At 47.6% G+C, this 21,545-nt stretch overlaps 1 protein-coding gene across 6 annotated transcripts in view; it reads left to right on the top strand.

The window, feature by feature from the left end:
- Positions 1-21,545, top strand: part of FAM222B (family with sequence similarity 222 member B) — a 111,065-nt gene that overhangs the window by 8,261 nt on the left and 81,259 nt on the right. For 2 of the 6 annotated variants that reach the window (XM_009189981.3, XM_021928869.2), the window contains exon 1: positions 5,843-5,987. The exons of 1 other annotated variant lie outside the window; for it this stretch is intronic. The gene's annotated coding sequence lies outside the window, so the exon portion shown is untranslated. Of the gene's footprint in view, positions 1-5,842; positions 5,988-15,399; positions 15,434-21,545 lie in introns of those variants that run through there. 3 more of the 6 variants (XM_009189980.3, XM_003912518.4, XM_003912517.4) reach the window with 3 other exon arrangements.

Raw genomic sequence — 21,545 nt, 5'->3', positions numbered from 1 at the left:
GTGATCTGCCCACCTTGGCCTCCCAAAGTGCTGGGATTACAGGTGTCAGATGCCACGCCCCACGCTCATTTTTTAAATTTTTTTAATTTTTTTTATTTTTTTTGAGACGAAGTCTCACTCTGTCGCCCAGGCTGGAGTGCAGTGGTGCAATCTCCACTCTGTGCAAGCTCCGCCTCCCGGGTTCACGCCATTCTCCTGCCTCAGCCTCCCGTGTAGCTGGGACTACAGGCGCCCGCCACCGCACCCAGCTAATTTTTGTATTTTTAGTAGAGACGGGGTTTCACCGTGTTAGCCAGGATGGTCTCGATCTCCTGACCTCGTGATCCGCCTGTCTTGGCCTCCCAAAGTGCTGGGATTACAGGCGTGAGCCCCCGCGCCCGCCTAATTTTTAAATCTTTTGCAGAGACAGAGTCTCACTATGGTTTTTTTTTTTTTTTTTTTGAGATGGAGTCTCGCTCTGTCGCCCAGGCTGGAGTGCAGTGGCCGGATCTCAGCTCACTGCAAGCTCCGCCTCCCGGGTTTACGCCATTCTCCTGCCTCAGCCTCCCGAGTAACTGGGACTACAGGCGCCCGCCACCTTGCCTGGCTAGTTTTTTTTTTGTATTTTTTAGTAGAGACGGGGTTTCACTGTGTTAGCCAGGATGGTCTCGATCTCCTGACCTCGTGATCCGCCCGTCTCGGCCTCCCAAAGTGCTGGGATTACAGGCTTGAGCCACCGCGCCCGGCCAGAGTCTCACTATGTTGCCCAGGCTGGTCACAAACTCCTGGCCTCAAATGATCGTCTGCCTCGGCCTCCTCAAGTGCTGAGTTTACAGGCATGAGACACCATGCCTGGCCTTTCCTCAGATATTTTTGTTCTTCAGTTGGTTGAATTCCTAGATGCTGAACCCTTGGATATTAAGGGCCAATGCTGAGCAGGAGAGGGCTGTGGGGTTAGTAGAGGATTTTCTTTTCTTTTTTAAGAGGAAAATTTTATTCTACTTGAGATGGAGTCTGGCTCCCCTAGGCTGGAGTGCAATGGTTGAATCTCACTGCAACCTCTGCCTCCCAGACTCCAGCAATCCTCCCTCTTCAGCCTCCCAAGTAGCTGGGACTACAGACACAGGCCACCACACTCGGCTAATTTTTTGGTAAATTTTTTGTACAGATGGGGTTTCACCATGTGGCCCAGGTTGGTCTCGAACTCTGCCTACTCAGCCTCCCAAAGTGCTGAGATTACAGGCATGAGTCACTGTACCCGGCCTGAACATTTTTTTTTTTGAATTAAAATAATTTTTTTGAGACACAGTCTCACTCTGTTGCCTGGGCTGGAGTGTAGTGGAATATAGTCTAGGCTCACTGCAACCTCTGCCTCCAGGGTTCAAGTGATTCTCCCACCTCAGCCTCCCAAGTAGCTGGGACCACAGGTGTGCACCACTACATCCGGCTAATTTTTGTATTTTTGGTAGAGACGGGGGTTTCACCATGTTGGTCAGGCTGGTCTCGAACTCCTGACCTCGTGATCCGCCCACCTCGGCCTCCCAAAATGCTGGGATTCAGGCGTGAGTCACCACACCTGGCCCTTATTTATTTATTTATTTATTTATTTATTTTTCTTTTTGAGACAGCGCCTTGCTCTGTCACCCAGGCTGGATTGCAGTGACACACTCTCGGCTCACTACAACCTCCACCTCCCGGGTTCAATTGATTTTCCCACCTCAGCCCCCTGAGTAGCTGGGATTACAGGCATCCAACATCATGCCTGGCTAAATTTTGTATTTTTGTAGAGATGGGGTTTCACCATATTCACCAGGCTGGTCTTGTACTCCTGACCTCAGGTGATCCGCCCTCCTCAGCCTCCCAAAGTGCTGGGATTACAGGTGTGAGCAACCACACCCAGCCTATTTATTTATGTATTTTGAGAGGGAGTCTCACTCTGTCACCCAGGTTGGAGTGCAGTGGTGCGATCTTGGTCCACTGCAACCTCCTCCTCCTGGGTTCAGGCAATTCTCCTGCCTCAGCTTCCCAAGTAGCTGGGATTACATGCATGAGCCACCACGCCCAGTTATTATTATTTTTTTTTTTGAGACGGAGTTTTGCTCTTGTTGCCCAGGATGGAGTGCAATGGCACGATCCTGGCTCACTGCAACCTCCACCTGCCAGGTTCAAGCGATTCTCCTGCCTCAGCCTCCTGAGTAACTGGGATTACAGGTATGTGACACCATGCCTGGCTAATTTTGTATTTTTAGTTGAGATGGGGTTTCTCCATGTTGATCAGGCTGGTCTGGAACTCCCGACCTCAGGTGATCTGCCCCTACTCGGCCTCCCAATGTGCTGATATTACAGGCGTGAGCCACCATGCCCGGCCTTAATTTTTATTTTTATTTATCTATTATTATTATTATTATTTTTTGAGACACAATCTCCCTCTGTCCTCCAGGCTGGAGTGCAGTGGCATGATCTCGGCTCACTGCAACCCCCGCCTCCTGGGTTCACCCCATTCTCCTGCCTCAGCCTTCCGAGTAGCTGGGACTACAGGCACATGCCACCACTCCGGGCTTATTTTTTTGTATTTTTAGTAGAGATGGGGTTTCACCGTGTTAGCCAGAATGGTCTCAATCTCCTGACCTCATGATCTGCCCACCTCGGCTTCCCAAAGTGCTGGGATTACAGGGATGAGCTACCGTGCCCGGCCTATTTATTTATTTTTTCTTTCTTTCCTTTTTTTTTTTTTTTTTTTGAGACGGAGTCTCGCGCTGTGTCACCCAGGCTGGAGTGCAGTGGCGCGATCTCGGCTCACTGCAAGCTCCGCCTCCCAGGTTCAGGCCATTCTCCTGCCTCAGCCTCCGAGTAGCTGGGACTACAGGCGCCCGCCACCACGCCCGGCTAGTTTTTTGTATTTTTAGTAGAGACGGGGTTTCACCATGTTAGCCAGGATGGTCTCGATCTCCTGACCTCGTGATCCGCCCGCCTCGGCCTCCCAAAGTGCTGGGATTACAGGCTTGAGCCACCGTGCCCGGCCTCCTTTTTTTTTTTTTTTTGAGACGGAGTCTCGCTCTGTCGCCCAGGCTGGAGTGCAGTAGCGCAATCTCGGCTCACTGCAAGCTCCGCCTCCCGGGTTCACGCCATTCTCTTCCCTAGGCCTCCCGTGTAGCTGGGACTACAGTCGCCCACCACCACACCCAGCTAATTTTTTTAATTTTTTTTTGAGATGGAGTCTCGCTCTATCGCCCAGGCTGGAGTGCAGTGGCACCATCTCGGCTCACTGCAAGTTCTGCCTCTGGCTTCACTCCATTCTCCTGCCTTAGCCTCCCGAGTAGGTGGGATTACAGGCACCCACCACCACGCCCAGCTAATTTTTTTGTATTTTTAGTAGAGAGGGGGTTTCACTGTGTTAGCCAGGATGGTCTCGATCTCCTGACCTCGTGATCCACCTGCCTTGGCCTCCCAAAGTGCTGGGATTAAAGATGTGAGCCACTGTGCCCGGCCCTATTTATTTTTTTAATTGAAATGGAGTCTCACTCTGTTATCCAGGCTGGAGTGCAGTGGTGCGATCTCGGCTCATTGCAACCTCCCTTCCTGGGTTCAAGCGATTCTCGTGCCTCAGCCTCCTGAGTAGCTGGGACTACAGGTGCCCGCCACCATGCCTGGATAAGTTTTTGTATTTTTTCTTTTTTTCTTTTCTTTTCTTTTTTTTTTTTTTTTTGAGACGGAGTCTCGCTCTGTCGCCCAGGCTGGAGTACAGTGGCCGGATCTCAGCTCACTGCAAGCTCCGCCTCCCGGGTTCACGCCATCTCCTGCCTCAGCCTCCCAAGTAGCTGGGACTACAGGTGCCCGCCACCTCGCCCGGCTAGTTTTTTGTATTTTTTAGTAGCGACAGGGTTTCACCGGGTTAGCCAGGATGGTCTCGATCTCCTGACCTTGTGATCCGCCCGTCTCGGCCTCCCAAAGTGCTGGGATTACAGGTTTGAGCCACCGCGCCCGGCCGTATTTTTTCAATAGAGACAGGTTTTCACCTTGATGGCCAGGCTGGTCTGGAACTCTTGGCCTCAGGTGATCCGCCTGCCTCACCCTACCAATGTGCTGGGTTTACAGGCATGAGCAACCTTGCCTGGCCACTATTTTTAAAATTTTTTGTAGAGGTAGGTCTCCCTATGTTGCCCAGGCTGGTCTCTAACTGCTGGGCTCAAGCAATCCTCCCAATCTGGTCTCCCAAAATGTTGGGATTACAAGCATGAGTTACTATGCCCAGCTTTATTTTTATTTTTTTAACATTCATCACTGAGCACTCAACTTGTCATCTTTTTTTCTTCTCTTTTACCTCCTTACGTTATATCTTGGGCCTTATGTGTCCAAACTCTGAAGAGAGGAGACCAGCGCTGGAGTTGAGAGAGAAAAAAGAGCCGTGGTGATGAGGAGAGAGTTTAGTCTTGTACCTCCTCTTCCCTTTGGTTGCTGTTCATTGCCTGCTGCTTTCTTCAAGTCTGTTTTGTTGAATTCTCAGGACTCAGTTGAGCTTAGTCTCTTGTCAGGCTATGCCAAAGCAGCACAGTAGTCTAGGAACTGTAGTCTAGGGACTGACAGTTGGGCCTCACTGGACTAAAGGTCTGGTTTTCCTTTCCCAGTTTGAAAAAGGGCCAGGCTCACAGTGAGAGCTGGAAAGTAGGGGACTATTTGCCTGCAAATTTCTCAATAGCACACACGCCATGCCTAGAACATTTCTGTCCAATAAACAGCATGTGCTTGATAAACGTACTGAACTTAGCGGTGTCCCCAGTGCATTCTAGGTGAGGTCACCTCCTTTTGACAAGGTCCCCAGGACTTCATTGCACCTCCTGGCTAGTAGCGTATTCTAGGATGGGAAAGCTGCCTTTACATAATTACTCCTGATACATTCTAGACACGATCATCTTCTTGAAAGAGACCCAAATTTGACCAAGCATGGTGGCTTACGCCTGTAATCCCAGCACTTTGGGAGGCCGGGACGGGCGAATCATTTGAGGTCAGGAGTTCGAGACCAGCCTGGCCAACATGGTGAAACCCCGTTTCTACTAAAAATACAAAAATTAGCCGGGTGTGGTGGCGTAAGCCTGTAATCCCAGCTACTCAGGAGGCTGAGGCAGGAGAATCGTTTGAACCCGGGAGGCGGAGGATGCAACGAGCTGAGATCGCGCCACTGCACTCCAGCCTGGGCAACAAAAGCGAAACTCCGTCTCAAAAAAAAAAAAAAAAAAAAAAAAGACCCAGGCCGGGTGCAGTGGCTCATGCTTGTAATCCCAGCACTTTGGAAGGCCAAGGCGGGCGGATCATCTGAGGTTGGGAGTTGGAAACCAGCCTGACCAACATGATAAAACCTGTCTCTACTAAAAATACAAAATTAGGTGGGCGTGGTGGCGCATGCCTGTAATCCCAGCTACTCGGGAGGCTGAGGCAGGAGAATCGCTTGAACCCGGGAGGCAGAGGTTGCTGTAAGCCGAGATCGCGCCATTGCACTCCAGCCTGGACAAGAGCGAAACTTCGTCTCAAAAAAAAAACACAAAAAACAAACAAACAAAAAAACCCCCAAATTTATCATCAGTGGTCACCTCAGAGCACCTGAATTCAGGCCTTTAAGTGCAAGTAGGATGCAGAATTCTGGAAGGGCCAGTAAGTGTGTGGCTCCTTGGGGAAGCGCGATCCAAGAGTTTACTAACCTAGGCACAGTACTCCAGAGGCGTACCCTGCGGCAGCCGCCAGATTCTCTAAGCCTCAGAATTCTTCAAGGCCAGTTTCATGTCCACTAGAGACCCAGGGGTCGAGACCATCAGGCACTGAGGAAGACGCCCCCGGCAGGGGCTGCGCAGGCGCGTGCGGCCTGAAAGGGCCCAGGCGCTCCACGCTGCGCAGGCGCAGGAGCGGCTCCTGCTAGTCCCGACAGCGGCGCCGGTGACTGAGGGGCCGGGACGTGGCGAAGTGGTGGCGGCGGGCGGCAAAGGAGCAGCCATGAGGGCCGGGCCCAGTCACCGACCGTGAGTAGTGGTGGAGGGGGAGTGGACAACGCGTGGGAGGAGGGTAACTTGGCGGAAGGATACATGACTTTGTGGGGTGGGCTCTGACTCTGGGAGACGGAAGGGCGTGGGGGAGGTACAGTTTGAGGTGATGATGGGAGAATTTGGGACACAGGTGGCCGCAGAGCTAGACAGGTTGGTGGAATGGGAAGGGTTTGCGTGCTGCGGAGTGAAGCAGCCCATTTGTATCATCCCTTCCTTCAGGAGCTTTTGGTCGCCTCTTCTTTTCCGCTTATTTCAGAGAATGATCGCGAGGGGAGGGTGGTAGAGGATGAAAGCTCTGTTGGAGCTGAAGAAGCCACCTCTGAACCAGGCAGAGGAAGGGTCGGTATCCTGGAGTAATAGGCTGGTCTGGGTAGAGGATGGGAGTCGGGAGCCCTCTTTTGAAAGCTGGGAGGGGTCTAGGGAAAAGAGGTGTAGGGGCTTAGAGTCAGGCAGGTTCGAAAGGAAGTCCACCATTGATAAAGCTGCTAGGTAACCTTGAGCAGGTCCCACTTAACCTTTCTGAACACCAGGAAGATGTCATGCTTCAAACGGGCTATTGCAAGCATCACCTATGTAATTGAGATTGTTTATGCAAATTGTGAATTGTAAGTACTATGCTGATGTTAATGTGTCACCAACAATATACTGGAAGTTAGACCTTACCATTGTTAATGGAATGACTGATTTCTCTGTTAAGGTAAGAAGCATATTGTTTGTAAAACCTCAGTAGACACATATGTGTTTTCTGTATGGGCATAGCAGATCATGTGCAGAACTACCAGTTCTGTAATGTGACGAATTAGCCATCAGACTTCTGTAGGAAAAGTACCGTACTCTTTGGTGTTTTTACAAACGGTGTGCAGCTCCTCACCCAAAAGGATGGAGGGCCAATCTGTTAAAATACTTACTGAACATAGCTAACTCAGGTTGCCTTGTAATATAGTTGGCACTAACGTGCTTTAAAGAGTTGAGAAAAGGCCGAGCTCGGTGGCTCATGCCTGTAATCCGAGCACTTTGGGAGGCTGAGGCGGTCAGATCATGAGGTCAGAAGTTCGAGACCAGCTCGGCCAACATAGTGAAATCCCGTCTCTACTAAAAATACAAAAAATTAACCGGGTGTGGTGGCGGGCGCCTGTAATCCCAGCTACTTGGGAGGCTGAGGCAGGGGAATCACTGGAACCCGTTAGGCGGAGGTTGCGTGAACTGAGATAGCACCATTTGCACTCTAGTCCAGGCAACAGTGCGAGACTCTGTCTGGGAAAAAAAAAAAAAAAAAGAGTTGTGAAAACTAGTTTGAGACAAGCTGGGAGGGCTGCCCAGTGAGGGATGTGAAAATACAATTTGTTTGTTTTATTTTATTTTTGAGACAGAGTCTTGCTCTGTCACACTCTGTCACCAAGCTGGACTGCAGTGGTGTCATCTTGGCTCGCAACAACCTCCACCTCCCAGGTTCAAGCCATTCTCCTGCCTCAGCCTCCCGAGTAGCTGGGATTACAGATGCTCACCACCATGCCTGACTAATTTTTGTAGTTTTAGTAGAGATGGGGTTTCACCATGTTGGCCAGGCTGGTCTTGATTTCCTCACCTCAGGTGATCCACCCACCTCGGCCTCCCAAAGTGCTGGGATTACAGGCGTGAGCCACTGTGCCTGGCTATTTTGTTATCTTTATTTTCATTTTATTTTTTATTTATTTATTTTTTTTGAGACGGAGTCTCGCTCTGTAGCCCAGGCTGGAGTGCAGTGGCCGGATCTCAGCTCACTGCAAGCTCCGCCTCCCGGGTTCACGCCATTCTCCGGCCTCAGCCTCCCGAGTAGCTGGGACTACAGGCGCCCGCCACCTCGCCCGGCTATTTTTTGTATTTCTTTTTTTTTTTTTTGAGACGGAGTCTCGCTCTGTCGCCCAGGCTGGAGTGCAGTGGCGCGATCTCGGCTCACTGCAAGCTCCGCCTCCCGGGTTCACGCCATTCTCCTGCCTCAGCCTCCGAGTAGCTGGGACTACAGGCGCCCGCCACCACGCCTGGCTAGTTTTTTGTATTTTTAGTAGAGACGGGGTTTCACCATGTTAGCCAGGATGGTCTCGATCTCCTGACCTCGTGATCCACCCGCCTCGGCCTCCCAAAGTGCTGGGATTACAGGCTTGAGCCACCGCGCCCGGCCATTTTTCATTTTATTTTATTATAATTTTTTTTTGAGGTGGGGAAAGGAGTCTTGCTCTGTCGCCCAGGCTGGAGGGCAGTGGTGCGAACTTGGCTTACGGCAACCTCTGCCTCCTGGGTTCAAGCAATTCTCCTGCCTCAACCTCCCTAGTAGCTGGGATTACAGGCACGCGCCACCATACCTGGCTAATTTTTGCATTTTTTTTAGTATAGTCAGGGTTTCGCCATTGCCGGCCAGGCTGGTCTTGAACTTCTGACCTCAGGTGATCCGCACTCCACCCACACCCCCCCCCCCCCCCCCCCAAAGTGCTGGGATTACAGGTGTGAACCACTGCGCCTGGCCCATTTTATTATTTTTAAATTATAAAAAGTTTTCCTTTGCAAAGGAGTTTCTGGCTGCTCTGGGGACCTGTCTCTATTTTGGAGGTCAGATATGCATACAGCAGCCCTCTAACTCTACTTTTTGTTACCTGCTTATCAGTGGGATCTCCCAGGTGGAATATCTCAGAAGAGGAACCTAAGAGGTGTCTGGTTTTCCTGAGAGGCTGAAGAAACACTCCTGAGACGTTGTTTTTTAACGTAGACAAAGCAGAGGACAGTCAAACTATGTGTTTATGGAGAGAGAAAATGGGTTCTTTTTATTTTATTTTATTTTATTTATTTATTTATTTTGAGACGGAGTCTCGCTCTGTCGCCCAGGCTGGAGTGCAGTGGCGCAATCTCGGCTCACTGCAAGCTCCTCCTCCCGGGTTTACGCCATTCTCCTGCCTCAGCCTCCCATGTAGCTGGGACTACAGGTGCCCGCCACTGCACCCAGCTAAGTTTTTGTATTTTTAGTAGAGACGGGGTTTCACCGTGTTAGCCAGGATGGTCTCAATCTCCTGACCTCGTGATCCACCCGCCTCGGCCTCCCAAAGTGCTGGGATTACAGGCGTGAGCCACCGCGCCCAGCTTATTTATTTATGTTTTGACACAGAGTCTCACTCTGTCGCCCAGGCTGGACTGCAGTGACGCAATCTTGGCTGCGTGCAACCTCCACTTCCCGGGTTCAAGCGATTCTCCTGCCTCAGCCTGCAAGTAGTTGCGATTACAGGCGCCCACCACCATGCCTGGCTAGTTTTTGTATTTTTGGTAGAGATGGGGTTTCACCATTTTGGTCAGGCTGGTCTCGAACTCCTGCCCTCGGGTGATCCGCCTGCCTCCGCCTCCCAAAGTGCTGGGATCACAGGCGTAAGCTACCAAGCCCAGCGAGAAAATGGTTTCTAAAATAGAGATGCAGACTCCTTTTAAAAGGACATAGACGCTTCAGCTTTGCTGGCTCTGAGGATGGAGACCTTGAACTGTCAAGGCCTTTTGGAAATCAATAAGTGATTTGTCTTTTACCTGAGTAAAGGTAGGGAGGGGCTATACTAGGTTCTTGAAGATTCACAAATAAGGGGAGTGTATTATTTTATAGGAATGGGGAAAATGAACCTGGTTGTTTTAACTTCTGGTAAAATGTGTTTCACTTTTCTTTCTTTAAGATAATGGTTTTAAAAAGAAAGCATTTGTTACTATCGTGATGGGTCATTACAAAAATTTATTCCATCTTTGACTACTACATGGAGTAGAGTATAAAATATTATACATTAAGTAGAGTATAAAGTGTTGAAGCTGGCCTAGCCATCTTATTTTATTTTTTAATAGTTGGACATTTATTTTTAATGTTGGTAATGCATTTTTACCCCTACTGGAAATTTCTTTTTTTTTTTTTTTTTGGAGACGGAGTCTTGCTCTGTCGCCCAGGCTGGAGTGCAGTGGCCGGATCTCAGCTCACTGCAAGCTCCGCCTCCCGGGTTTACGCCATCTCCTGCCTCAGCCTCCCGAGTAGCTGGGACTACAGGCGCCCGCCACCTCGCCCGGCTAGTTTTTTGTATTTTTTAGTAGAGACGGGGTTTCACTGTGTTAGCCAAGATGGTCTAGATCTCCTAACCTCGTGATCCACCCGTCTCGGCCTCCCAAAGTGCTGGGATTACAGGCTTGAGCCACCGCGCCCGGCCTAGAAATTTCCATCAGTTCAAATAAGCCCATAAATGCCACACATGTTACGTTAAAATAATAGAGGTTTGTTCAGCTGTGATGAGAATTTCCTGTCCTCCTCTCCTTCTATTCTCTTTTGTATTTGTGGTTACTTTTATGCAGTAAATGACCTTACAAAATGAGGATTTCTTCCCCTGGGAAAGAAAAAGGGGTGGACTAGTATCTTGATTGCCTGTTGTGTGAGAAGTTTTTCCAAAGTGGGACAGGAGCTTTGGAGATTTAAGGACTTCCTGTGAATCTCTGACATAGCAGGGGCTAAAAGAAATATTTATTGGCTTCTTCTTATTATTTTTTTTTTAATATTTTGAGACGGAGTCTCGCTCTGTCGCACAGGCTGGAGTGCAGTGGCACGATCTCAGCTCACTGCAAGCTCCCCTCCCGGGTTCTCACCATTCTCCTGCCTCAGCCTCCCGAGCAGCTGGGACTACAGGCGCCCGCCACCATGCCTGGCTAATTTCTTTTGGTATTTGTAGTAGAGACGGGGTTTCATTGTGTTAGCCAGGATGGTCTCGATCTCCTGACCTCGTGATCCACCCGCTTCGGCCTCCCAAAGTGCTGGGATTATAGGTGTGAGCCAACATGCCCTGCCTTGTTTTATTCTATTTTTTTGATACCGAGGTTCACTCTGTTGCCCTGGGTGGAGTGCAGTGGCGAGATCTCAGCTCATTGCAACGTCTGCCTCCTGGATTCAAGTGATTCTCTGGCCTCAGCCTCTCGAGTAGCTGGGATTACAGGCGCACGCCACCACACCTGGCTAATTTTTGTATTTTTAGTAAAGATGGGATTTCACCATGTTGGCCAGGCTGGTCTCGAACTCCCGACCTCAGGCGATCTGCCTGCCTTGGCTTCCCAAAGTGCTGGGATTACAGGTGTGAGCCACCACGCCCAGCTGAAAATCTTTTTTTTTTTTTTTTTAATTCTATTTATTAATTTGTTATTTTTTTGAGACAAGGTCTCACTCTGTCGCCCAGACTGGAGTGCAGTGGCGCCACCTCAACTCACTGCAACCTCCGCCTCCCAAGCTCAAGCAGTTCTCCTGCCTCAGCCTCCTGAATTGCTGAGATTACAGGCACGGCACTAACCGCCTGGCTAATTTTTGTATTTTAAGTAGAAATGGGGTTTCACCATGCTGGCCAGGTTGGTCTCGAACTCCTGACCTGAAATGATCCACCCGCCTCTGCCTCCCAGAGTGTTGGGATTACAGGCGTGAGCCACTGCACCCGGCCTAAAAACATTATGTTTAAAAACAAAATTATTGGTCGAGCATGTTGGCTCACTGCTGTAATCCTAGCACTTTGGGAGGCTGAGGTGGGTGGATCATTTGAGGTCAGGAGTTTGAAACCAGCCTGGTCAACATGGTGAAACCCCGTCTCTACTAAAAATACAAAGATTAGGTGGGCATGGTGGTGGTCACATGTAATCCCAGTTACTTGGGAGGCTGAGGCAGGAGAATCGCTTGAATCCAGGAGGTGGAGGTGGTAATGAGCCAAGCTCGTGCCACGGCACTCTAGCATGGGCGACAGAGCGAGTGAGACTCCGTCTCAAAAAACAAAAAACAAAACAAAATAAAAAGAAGTATTTAATATCTACTTCTGTCTTATTACCTCTCAAGGTCTTGATTGTTTCCCTGTCAAAGCTCTGTGACTTATAGTGAAAAGGACTACAATTTAACAAGAAAAATACTAACTTTTCTTTATTAAAGATGCATTTAATACAAGGAGGGAAATAAGTAATCTGCTTTGCTGGTTCAATTTTTGTTTTAATTTTTATTTATTTATTTGTTTACTTTTTGAGATAGAGTCTCACTCTTGTCGCCCAGGCTGGAGCGCAGGGGCGCAATCTCGGCTCACTGCAACCTCTGCCGTCTGGGTTCAAGCTTCTCCTGCATCAGCCTCCTCAGCAGCTGGGGTTACAGGTGCCCGCCACGATGCCTGGCTAATTTTTTTACTTTAGTAGAGATGGGGTTTTGCCATGTTGGCCTGGCTGGTCTCAAACGCCTGACCTCAGGTGATCAGCCTAAGGGAGGAGACCACCCCTTATATTGTCTTATGCCCAATTTCTGCCTCCAAAGAAAGAAGAAGTAAAAACTAAAAGGCAGAAATGAAATCCACAAGCAGACAGCCCGGCGCCACACCCTGGACCTGGTAGTTAAAGATCTACCCCTGACCTAATAGGTTATGTTATCTATAGATTACAGACATTGTATAGAAAAGCACTGTGAAAATCCCTGTCCTGTTCTTTTTTTTTTTTTTTTTTTTTGAGACGGAGTCTCGCTCTGTTGCCCAGGCTGGAGTGCAGTGGCCGGATCTCAGCTCACTGCAAGCTCCGCCTCCTGGGTTCACGCCATTCTCCTGCCTCAGCCTCCCGAGTAGCTGGGACTACAGGCGCTCACCACCTCGCCTGGCTAGTTTTTTGTATTTTTTTAGTAGAGACGGGGTTTCACCATGTTAGCCAGGATGGTCTCGATCTCCTGACCTCGTGATCTGCCCGTCTTGGCCTCCTGAAGTGCTGGGATTACAGGCTTGAGCCACCGTGCCCGGCCGTCCTGTTCTAATTACTGGTGTATGCAGCCCAGAGTCACGTACCCCCTGCTTGCTCAATTGATCATGACCCTCTCACGCAGGCCCCCTTAGAGTTGTGAGCCCGTAAAAGGGACAGGAATTGCTCACTTGGGGAGCTCGGTTGTTGGAGACATGAGTCTTGCCAAAGCTCCCGGCCAAATAAAGCCCTTCCTTCTTTAATTTGGTGTCTGAGGGGTTTTGTCTGCACCTTGTCCGGCTACAAGCCCACCTTGCGGCCTCCCAAAGTGCTGGGGTTACAGGTGTGTGCTGGCTCAATTATTAAATGGTGGTTTGGTACAACACTGGATCATACTATTTCATGGGAAAATACAGGTCGTTTAAGAAGTGATTTAGGGCCAGGTGCGGTGGATTACGCCTGTGATCCCAGCACTTTGGGAGGCCGAGGCGGGTGGGTCACAAGGTCAGGAGTTCGAGACCAGCCTGGCCAATATGGTGAAACCCCATCTCTACTAAAAATACAAAAATTAGTTGGGCGTGGTGGTGGACGCCTGTAATCCCAGTTATCCGAGAGGCTGAGCAGGAGACTCGCTTATCGCTTAAACACAGGAGGCGGAGGTCACAGTAAGCAGAGATCACGCCACTGCACTCCAGCCTGGGCAACAACAGAGGGAGACTCTGAAAAAAATAAAATAAATAAAAATAAGAAGTGATTTTGGTCTGCATGGTGGTTCATGCCTGTAATATCAGCACTTTGGGAGGCCTAGGAGGAGGATCACTTGAGCCCAGGAGTTCCAGACCAGCCTGGGTAATATGGTGAAACCCTCCCTTTACAAAAAATTAAAAATGAGCTGGGTGTGGTGGCATGTACCTATAGTCCCAGCTACTTGGGAGGCTGAGGTGGTAGGATCACTTGAGTCCAAGAGATCAAGGATGCAGTGAGCAGTAATCCGAGCTGTAATCACGCTATTGCACTCCAGCCTGGGAGACAGAGTGAGACCCTATTTAAAACAACAACAAAAATAAGTGTTTTGTTTAAAAGATTTACTTGGTTACCAATTTTCTGGGAACTGACCCTGAAACTAGTTGGGAAAAATATGCAAATCTAGAAACAACATAAGTATCAATTTGCGAATTTGTGTAATGTCTTTTTTTCTACCAGTAAGCCATAACTAGGCTTGAATCGTAAGCTTTGTGGGTTCTGTGGCCTCGTTGAAAAATGTTGGAGTTGATCCTTTCAGCAATCAACTTCAGCAAATATTTAAGTGTCTATCGTGTGTTATATCTTGTGCTAGGCGCTGGGAGGGAATTAAAATATAAATGACAAAATCATTTTTAAAGTGTTCACTGTTGGCCGGATGCAGTGGCTCACACCTGTAATCCCAGCAATTTGGGAGGCCGAGGTGGGCAGATCACGAGGTCAGGAGTTCAATACCATCCTGGCCAAGATGGTGAAACCCTGTCTCTACTAAAAATATAAAAATTAGCTGGGCGTGGTGGCAGGCGCCTGTAATCCCAGCTACTTGGGAGGCTGGGATTGAGAATTCCTTGAATCCGGGAGGTGAAAGTGGCAGTGAGCTGAGATCGCGCCACTGCACTCCAGCCTGGGTGATAGAGCAAGACTCCATCTCAAAAAACATCCCAGAAAACAAAAAGCAAAAATTAGCTGAGCTTAGTGGCAGGCAGCTGTAATCCCAGCTGCTCAGGAGGCTGAGGAAGGAGAATCGCTTCAACCTGGGAGGTGGAGGTTGCAGTGAGCCAAGGTCGTGCTATTGCACGCCAGCCTAGACAGGGTGAGACTCCATCTCAGAAAAAAAAAAGAAAAAGAGTTCACCTTTTTTTTTGTTTTTTGTTTTTTTTGAGATGGAGTCTTGCTCTGTCGCCCACGCTGGAGTGCAGTGGCGCGATCTCGGCTCACTGCAAGGTCTGCCTCCCGGGTTCACGCCATTCTCCTTCCTCAGCCTCCCGAGTAGCTGGGACTACAGGTGCCCGCCATCAGGCCTGGCTAATCTTTTGTATTTTTAGTAGAGACAGGGTTTCACTGTGTTAGCCAGGATAGTCTCGATCTCCTGACCTCGTGATCCGCCCGCCTTAGCCTCCCAAAGTTCTGGGATTACAGGCGTGAGCCACCACACCCAGCCTTTTTTTTTTGTTTTTAAGGCTAGCCAAGTGAAGCAGTGGGAATGAAGAAGCAACAAAGAAATTTGTAACTTGTTGTATCAATTAGTTGTAAAGAGCAGCCACATTTTAATTAGAGACCAGCACATAAATAGTTCTGAGTCAGTACAATAAGTGCTGTAATAGAAATCTGTACTAAGTGCTATGGGAACATTAGCTCTGCCTTGTAGTGGGAGGGGAAAGTTAGAGAAGACTTCCTAGAGAGTCAGTTGGGTCTTGAAGGAGGAATACAATTTGGCTGAGTCAGCCAAAAAAAGGATTGGAAAAATGACTGTTTGAAGTGAGAAAAATAGCTTGTACAAAGATACAGATGTGCAAGAAGTATGGACATGTGGACTAGTTTAATGTGGCAAGATCATGGGGTATGAGGAAGGAATAGAAGGAAGTGAGGTGAGAGATGGGTTGGAATCCAGTTATGGGTGACCTTAGTAAGGGGTCTGAATTTTATTTTGTAGGTGCTGAGGAGTCATGGAAGAGTTTTTAAACCAGGTAAGGAACATGTTTAGATCACTATTTAAGTAGAAGTAACTGTTGACAGTGTAGAAGTTAGATTTTAAAAGGCACAATTGATTGTAGGGAGACTAGTTGGTTGGGAGACTGGTGTGATGACTTGAGAGATATTGAAGATATCAGGCACAGTAGTCATGGTGGAATTGTAGACAGATTGAAGAACTTTTTTAGGAGAGTAACTAAAAGGATCTCATTGACTTTATATTGGGGAATGGGTAGAGAAGAAGGAGTTGTCAACGATGGAGTTGAAATTGCTGGCTTGGACAATTAAGTGGAATGTGATGTCATTAACCAAGTTAGGGAATACAAGAGTAAAAGAGGGTATTACATTTGAGGGAAATAAGTTTGATTTTGGTGTGTAGTATTTGAGGTATCTGGGAAATCCAATAGCAAATCCAGTAGGCTTCCGGATATATATATAGGTCTTGAGTAGAAAGGTTCAGAAGGAAGATACAGATTTAGTAGTCATTGACATATTAGTAGTTAAAGTCAAATTGATGACCCTGTGAGTCCAAGCTTCAGTTGCTTTATATGTTGTTCATTCATATCTTTGAGAGATTAGCCTTGCAGGAATGTGGCATGACAACTACTACTTCATAGTACAGTGCTAGTCCTTTTCCTTATTTTTCAATTTTTTTTTTTCTGTGAACTTTTTTTTTTTTTTTGAGACAAAGTGTCACTCTGTTGCCCAGGCTGGAGTACAGTGGCACGATCTTGGCTCACTGCAACCTTAGTCTCCGGGATTCAAGCAATACTCCTGCCTCTCCCAAGTAGCTGGAACTACAAGCGCACACCACCATGCCCAGCTAATTTTTGTATTTTTAGTAGAGACGGGGTTTCACCATGTTGGCCAGGGTGGTCTCAAACTCCTGACCTCAGGTGATCCACCTGCTTCGGCCTCCCAAAATGCTGGGATAACAGGCGTGAGCCACCATGCCCGGTGGAACTTGTCTTTTTTTTTTTTTTTTGAGAGGAAGTCTGCCTCTGTCCCCCAGGCTGGAGTGCAGTGGGGCGATCTCGGCTCACTGCAACCTCCGTTTCCTGGGTTCGAACTCCTGACCTTGTAATCCGCCTGTCTCAGCCTCCCAAAGTGCTGGGATTACAGGCCTGAGCCCCCGTGCCTGGCCCCTTTCCTTTTTTTTTTTTTTAATAGAAACAGAGTCTCACTGTGTTGCTCAGGGTGCTGTCAAAATCCTGGCCTCAAGTGATCCTCCTGCCTCAACCTCCCAAAGTGCTAGGATTTTAGGTGTGAGCCACTGTGCCCAGCCCTTCTTTTTTAACTGGCATCACTTTCCGCTTTTTTGGAGGATTCTTTTTATAGCTTGTTTGCAAGGTAGGACATCCTGTTTTCAACTTCTCCCCCTTCTTGCTGTTATTCAAAGCAATTGGTCTTTTTTTTTTTTTTTGAGACGGAGTCTCGCTCTGTTGCCCAGGCTGGAGTGCAGTGGCCGGATCTCAGCTCACTGCAAGCTCCGCTTCCCGGGTTCACGGCATTGTCCTGCCTCAGCCTCCCGAGTAGCTGGGACTACAGGCGCCCGCCACCTTGCCTGGCTAGTTTTTTGTACTTTTTAGTAGAGACGGGGTTTCACCGTGTTAGCCAGGATGATCTCGATCTCCTGACCTCGTGATCCGCCCGTCTTGGCCTCCCAAAGTGCTGGGATTACAGGCTTGAGCCACCGCGCCCGGCGCAATTGGTCATTAAGAACAAAAACTTACGTATTGCTCTGTCTGTGCTAGGAGCTAAAATATAAGTATTTAGTGTTTTCTCCTTCATACCCACCTAGAGTTTATGTCCTGATGGGAGAAACAAGTTAACTCTCAATCACAGAGTTAAGAGTGATGATAGACGTCTTCAGAGTGTAATGAAAATATGTTAACCCTTAACCCATATTTGGGGAGAATCAAGGAAGGCTTGTGGATGGAGGATTGTCCAAAGACCTGAAGGATGAGTACGATTTAGGTGAAGAGTCAGAGGAAGATCATTGGCAGCAGAGGGACCATTGTTTGTAAAGTACAAGAAGGTTAACATTTTATTGTTACTGTTTGGAATGAATAGCTTGTCCTTTATGAAAAATGGGTTTTCAACTCTGTTGTACTAAAGAATGATACATATCTTTATATAAAACATTTTTCTTTTCCTCTGGACAACTGCAGGAAATCTCAGAACAGCTGTGCAAGTGAAAAATTAGAATCTTGAGCTGGGCGCGGTGGCTCACGCCTGTAATCCCTGCACTTTGGGAGGCCAAGGTGGGCGGATCACGAGGTCAGGAGATCGAGACCATCCTGGCTAACACGGTGAAACCCTGTCTCTACTTAAAATACAAAAAATTAGCTGGGCGTGGTGACGGGCGCCTGTAGTCCCAGCTACTCAGGAGGTTGAGGCAGGAGAATGGCGTGAAGCCCGGAGGCGGAGCTCTGAAAAAAAGTATTTGACAAGCTGATTCTAAAATTTATATGGAAAGGCAAAGGGACTAAAATAGCCAAAACAATTTTGAAAAAGGACAACAGAGTTGGAAGACTAATACTATCTGATTTCAAGACTTACTAAAAAGCTATAGTAATCAGAACAGTGTGGTGTTGGCAGAAGGATAGATACATAGATCAATGAACAGAACAGAGGTTCAGAAATAGATTCAGGCTGGGCATGGTGGCTTATGCCTGTAATCCCAGGACTTTGGGAGGTCGAGGTGGGGGATCACTTGAGGTCAGGAGTTTGAGACCAGCTTGGCCAACATAGTGAAAACCCATCTCTACTAAAAATACAAAAATAAGTGGGGCGTGCTGGTACGCACCTGTAGTCCCAGTTACTCAGGAGGCTGAGGCAGGAGAATCACTTGAACCCAGGAGGCAGAGGTTGCAGTGGCTGAGATCATTCCACTACACTCCAGCCTAGGTGACAGAGCGAGACTCCATCTCAAAAAAAAAAAAAAAGAAAAGAAAAAAAAGAAACAGGCTGGGCACGGTGGCTCATGCTTGTAATCCCAGCACTTTGGGAGGCCGAGGTGGTTGGATCATGAGGTCAGGAGATCGAGACCATCCTGGCTAACACGGTGAAACCCCGTCTCTACTTAAAATACAAAAAATTAGCCGGGCGTGGTGGCAGGTGCCTGTAGTCCCAGCTACTCGGGAGGCTGGCGTAAACCTGGGAGGCGGAGGTTGCAGTGAGCTGAGACCGCGCCACTGCACTCCAGCCTGGGCAACAGAGCAAGATTCCGTCTCAAGGAAAAAAAAAACAAAAACAACAGATTCACACTATTAAATATGGCTATTCATATTTGACCAAGGTGCAAGGGCAGTTCAGTGGAGAAAGAATAGTCATCTCAACAATTACACCTAAATGTAATTTGTAAAATTATAAATTTTTTTATTATTTTGTTTTAATTTTAATATTTTTTTTTTTTTTTTTTTTTTTTAAATAAAGGTGGGGTTTTGCCATGTTGCCCAGACTGGTCTCAAACTCCTGGACTCAAGCTATCTGCTTACCTCAGCCTTCCACAGTGCTGGGACTACAGGTGTTAGCCACCATGCCCGGCCTAAACTATAAGAGATTTAAAAGAAGATAACAGGTAATCCTTATTACATTGAGTTAGGCAAAGAGTTCTCAGATATGTCACCAAAAGCAAGATCCATAAAATAAAAAGTTGATACATTGGATTTCATCAAAATTAAAAACTTTTGCTTTGCAGTAGACTATCAAGTAGATGAAAATATAAGCAACACACTGGGAGAAATGTTTGCCAATTATAAATCAGACATGCAGGTCATATTAGAAATGTATAAAGAGGTTGGACGAAGTGACTTACACCTGTAATCCCAGCACTTTGGGAGGCGAAGGTGGGTGGATTACGAGGTCAGGAGATCGAGACCATCCTGGCTAACACATTGAAACCTCATCTCTACTAAAAATACAAAAAATTAGCCAGGCATGGTGGCTTGCGCCTATAGTCCCAGCTACTTGGGAGGCTGAGGCAGGAGAATCTCTTGAACCTGGGAGGTGGAGGTTGCAGTGAGCCGAGATCACACCACTGCTCTGCAGCCTGGGCAACAGCAAGACACGCTCTCAAAAAAAAAGTGCGGGCACGGGGGCTCGTGCCTGTAATCCCAGCACTTTGGGAGGGCGAGGCAGGTGAATCACAAGGTCAGGAGTTCGAGACTAGCCTGGCCAATATGGTGAAACCCCGTCTCTACTAAAAATACAAAAAGAATTAGCCAGGCGTGGTGGCACATCCCTGTAATCCCAGCTACTTGGGAGGCTGAGGCAGGAGAATTACTTGAATCTGGGAGGCAGAGGTTGCAGTGAGCCAAGATCGTGCCACTGCACTCCAGCCTGGGTGATGGAGCTAGACTCCATCTCAAAAAAAAAAAAAAAAAAAAAGTATAAAGAGCTCAAAACTCAGCGAGAAGAAAGCAAACAACGCCATTAAAAAAATGGGCTGGACCCAGTGGCTTATGCTTTAATCCCAACACTTTAGGATGCCAAGGCAGGCAGATCACTGGATCCCAAGAGTTTGAGATCAGCCAGGGCAACATGGCAAAACTCTGTCTTGACAGAAAAAAAAAAACAAAAAAAACAAAAGTTAACTCAGTGTGGTGGCATGTGCCTGTAGTCCCAGCTACTCGGGGACTGAGGCAGGAGAATCGCGTGAACCTGGGAGGTGGAGGTTGCAGTGAGCTGAAATTGCGCCACTGCACTCTAGCCAGGGAGACAGAGTGAGACTGTGTCTCCTAAATAAATAAATAAATATGACCTAAGTATTTATTCAAGTGAAATAAAAATCTGTGTTCACAAAAAAACTTGTCTGTGACTGTTTACAGCAGCTTTATTTATAGTCACCACAAACTGGAAAGAATCTGAATGACTCTTAGCTGGGGAATGGATAAACTGTGATATATCTACACAATGGAATACTCTTCAGCAATAAAAAGGAAGTAGTCACATATGCAGTAACGTGAATGAAATTCATTGGTATTATGTTCAATGAAAGAAACAAAACTCAAAAGGCTGTAGTCTGTATGACTGCATTTGTATGATGTTCTGGGGAAAACTCAAAACTATAAGGACAGTGGGGAACAGATCAGTGATTGCCTGGGAATAAGAGTAGAGAGAGAGTGAGCCAGGTGCAGTGGTTCATGCCTGTAATCCCAGCACTTTGGGAGGCCAAGTTGGGGCAGATCACCTGAAGTCGGGAGTTTGCGACCAGCCAGACCAACATGGAGAAACTCCATCTCTATTAAAAATACAAAATTAGCCGGGTGTGGTGGCGCTTGCCTGTAATCCTAGCTACTCAGGAAGGCTGAAGCAGGAGAATTGCTTGAACCCGGGAGGCGGAGGTTGCGGTGAGCCAAGATGGCACCATCGCACTCCAGCCTAGGCAACAAGAGTGAAACTCCATCTCAAAAAAAAAAAAAAAAACAAAAAAAACTGTAGAGAGAGAGTGGCCAAGTGCAGTGGCTCACGCCTGTAATCCAGCGCTTTGGGAGGCCGAGGCGGGCAGATCACGAGGTCAGGAGTTCAAGACCAGACTGGCCAGTGTAATTAAACCCCATCTCTACTAAAAATGCAAAAATTAGCTGGGCATGGTGGCGCGCACCTGTAGTCCTAGCTACTCGGAACGCTGGGGCAGGACAATCGCTTGAACCTGGGAGTCAGAGGTTGCCATGAGCCGAGATGGCACCACGCTGCACTCCAGCCTGGTGACAGAGCGAGACTGTCTCAAAAAAAAAAAAAAAAACAAAGTAGAGAGTTTGACTGCAAAGAGGTAGTATGAGGAAATTTTTGGGGGGTGACATGACTGTTCCATGTTTTGATTGTGGTTGTGGTTACACGACTATGCATTTATGATAACTCTTAGAACTGAACACTAAAAGAGTGTGTTTTTTTTGTCTGGGGCGGAGAAGAGAGGCTTTAAAGACTAATTCCAGAAATGTAATTCTCTAAATACATTTGAATTTTTAGCTTAATTTTCTTTTTTAATATGTTTTACATAATTAAAAGTGAAAAGTCTAGAAAATTTAAATCCTTTTGAATTTATTTTACTTAGAAATGCAGTTGTGGGTTTTTTGTTTTGTTCTGTTTTGTTTTGTTTTGTTT

The sequence above is a fragment of the Papio anubis genome, chromosome 17 (genome assembly GCF_008728515.1).
Source record: "Papio anubis isolate 15944 chromosome 17, Panubis1.0, whole genome shotgun sequence".
Classification (NCBI taxonomy): domain Eukaryota; kingdom Metazoa; phylum Chordata; class Mammalia; order Primates; family Cercopithecidae; genus Papio; species Papio anubis.
This window is presented reverse-complemented; position numbering and strand designations above follow the sequence as displayed.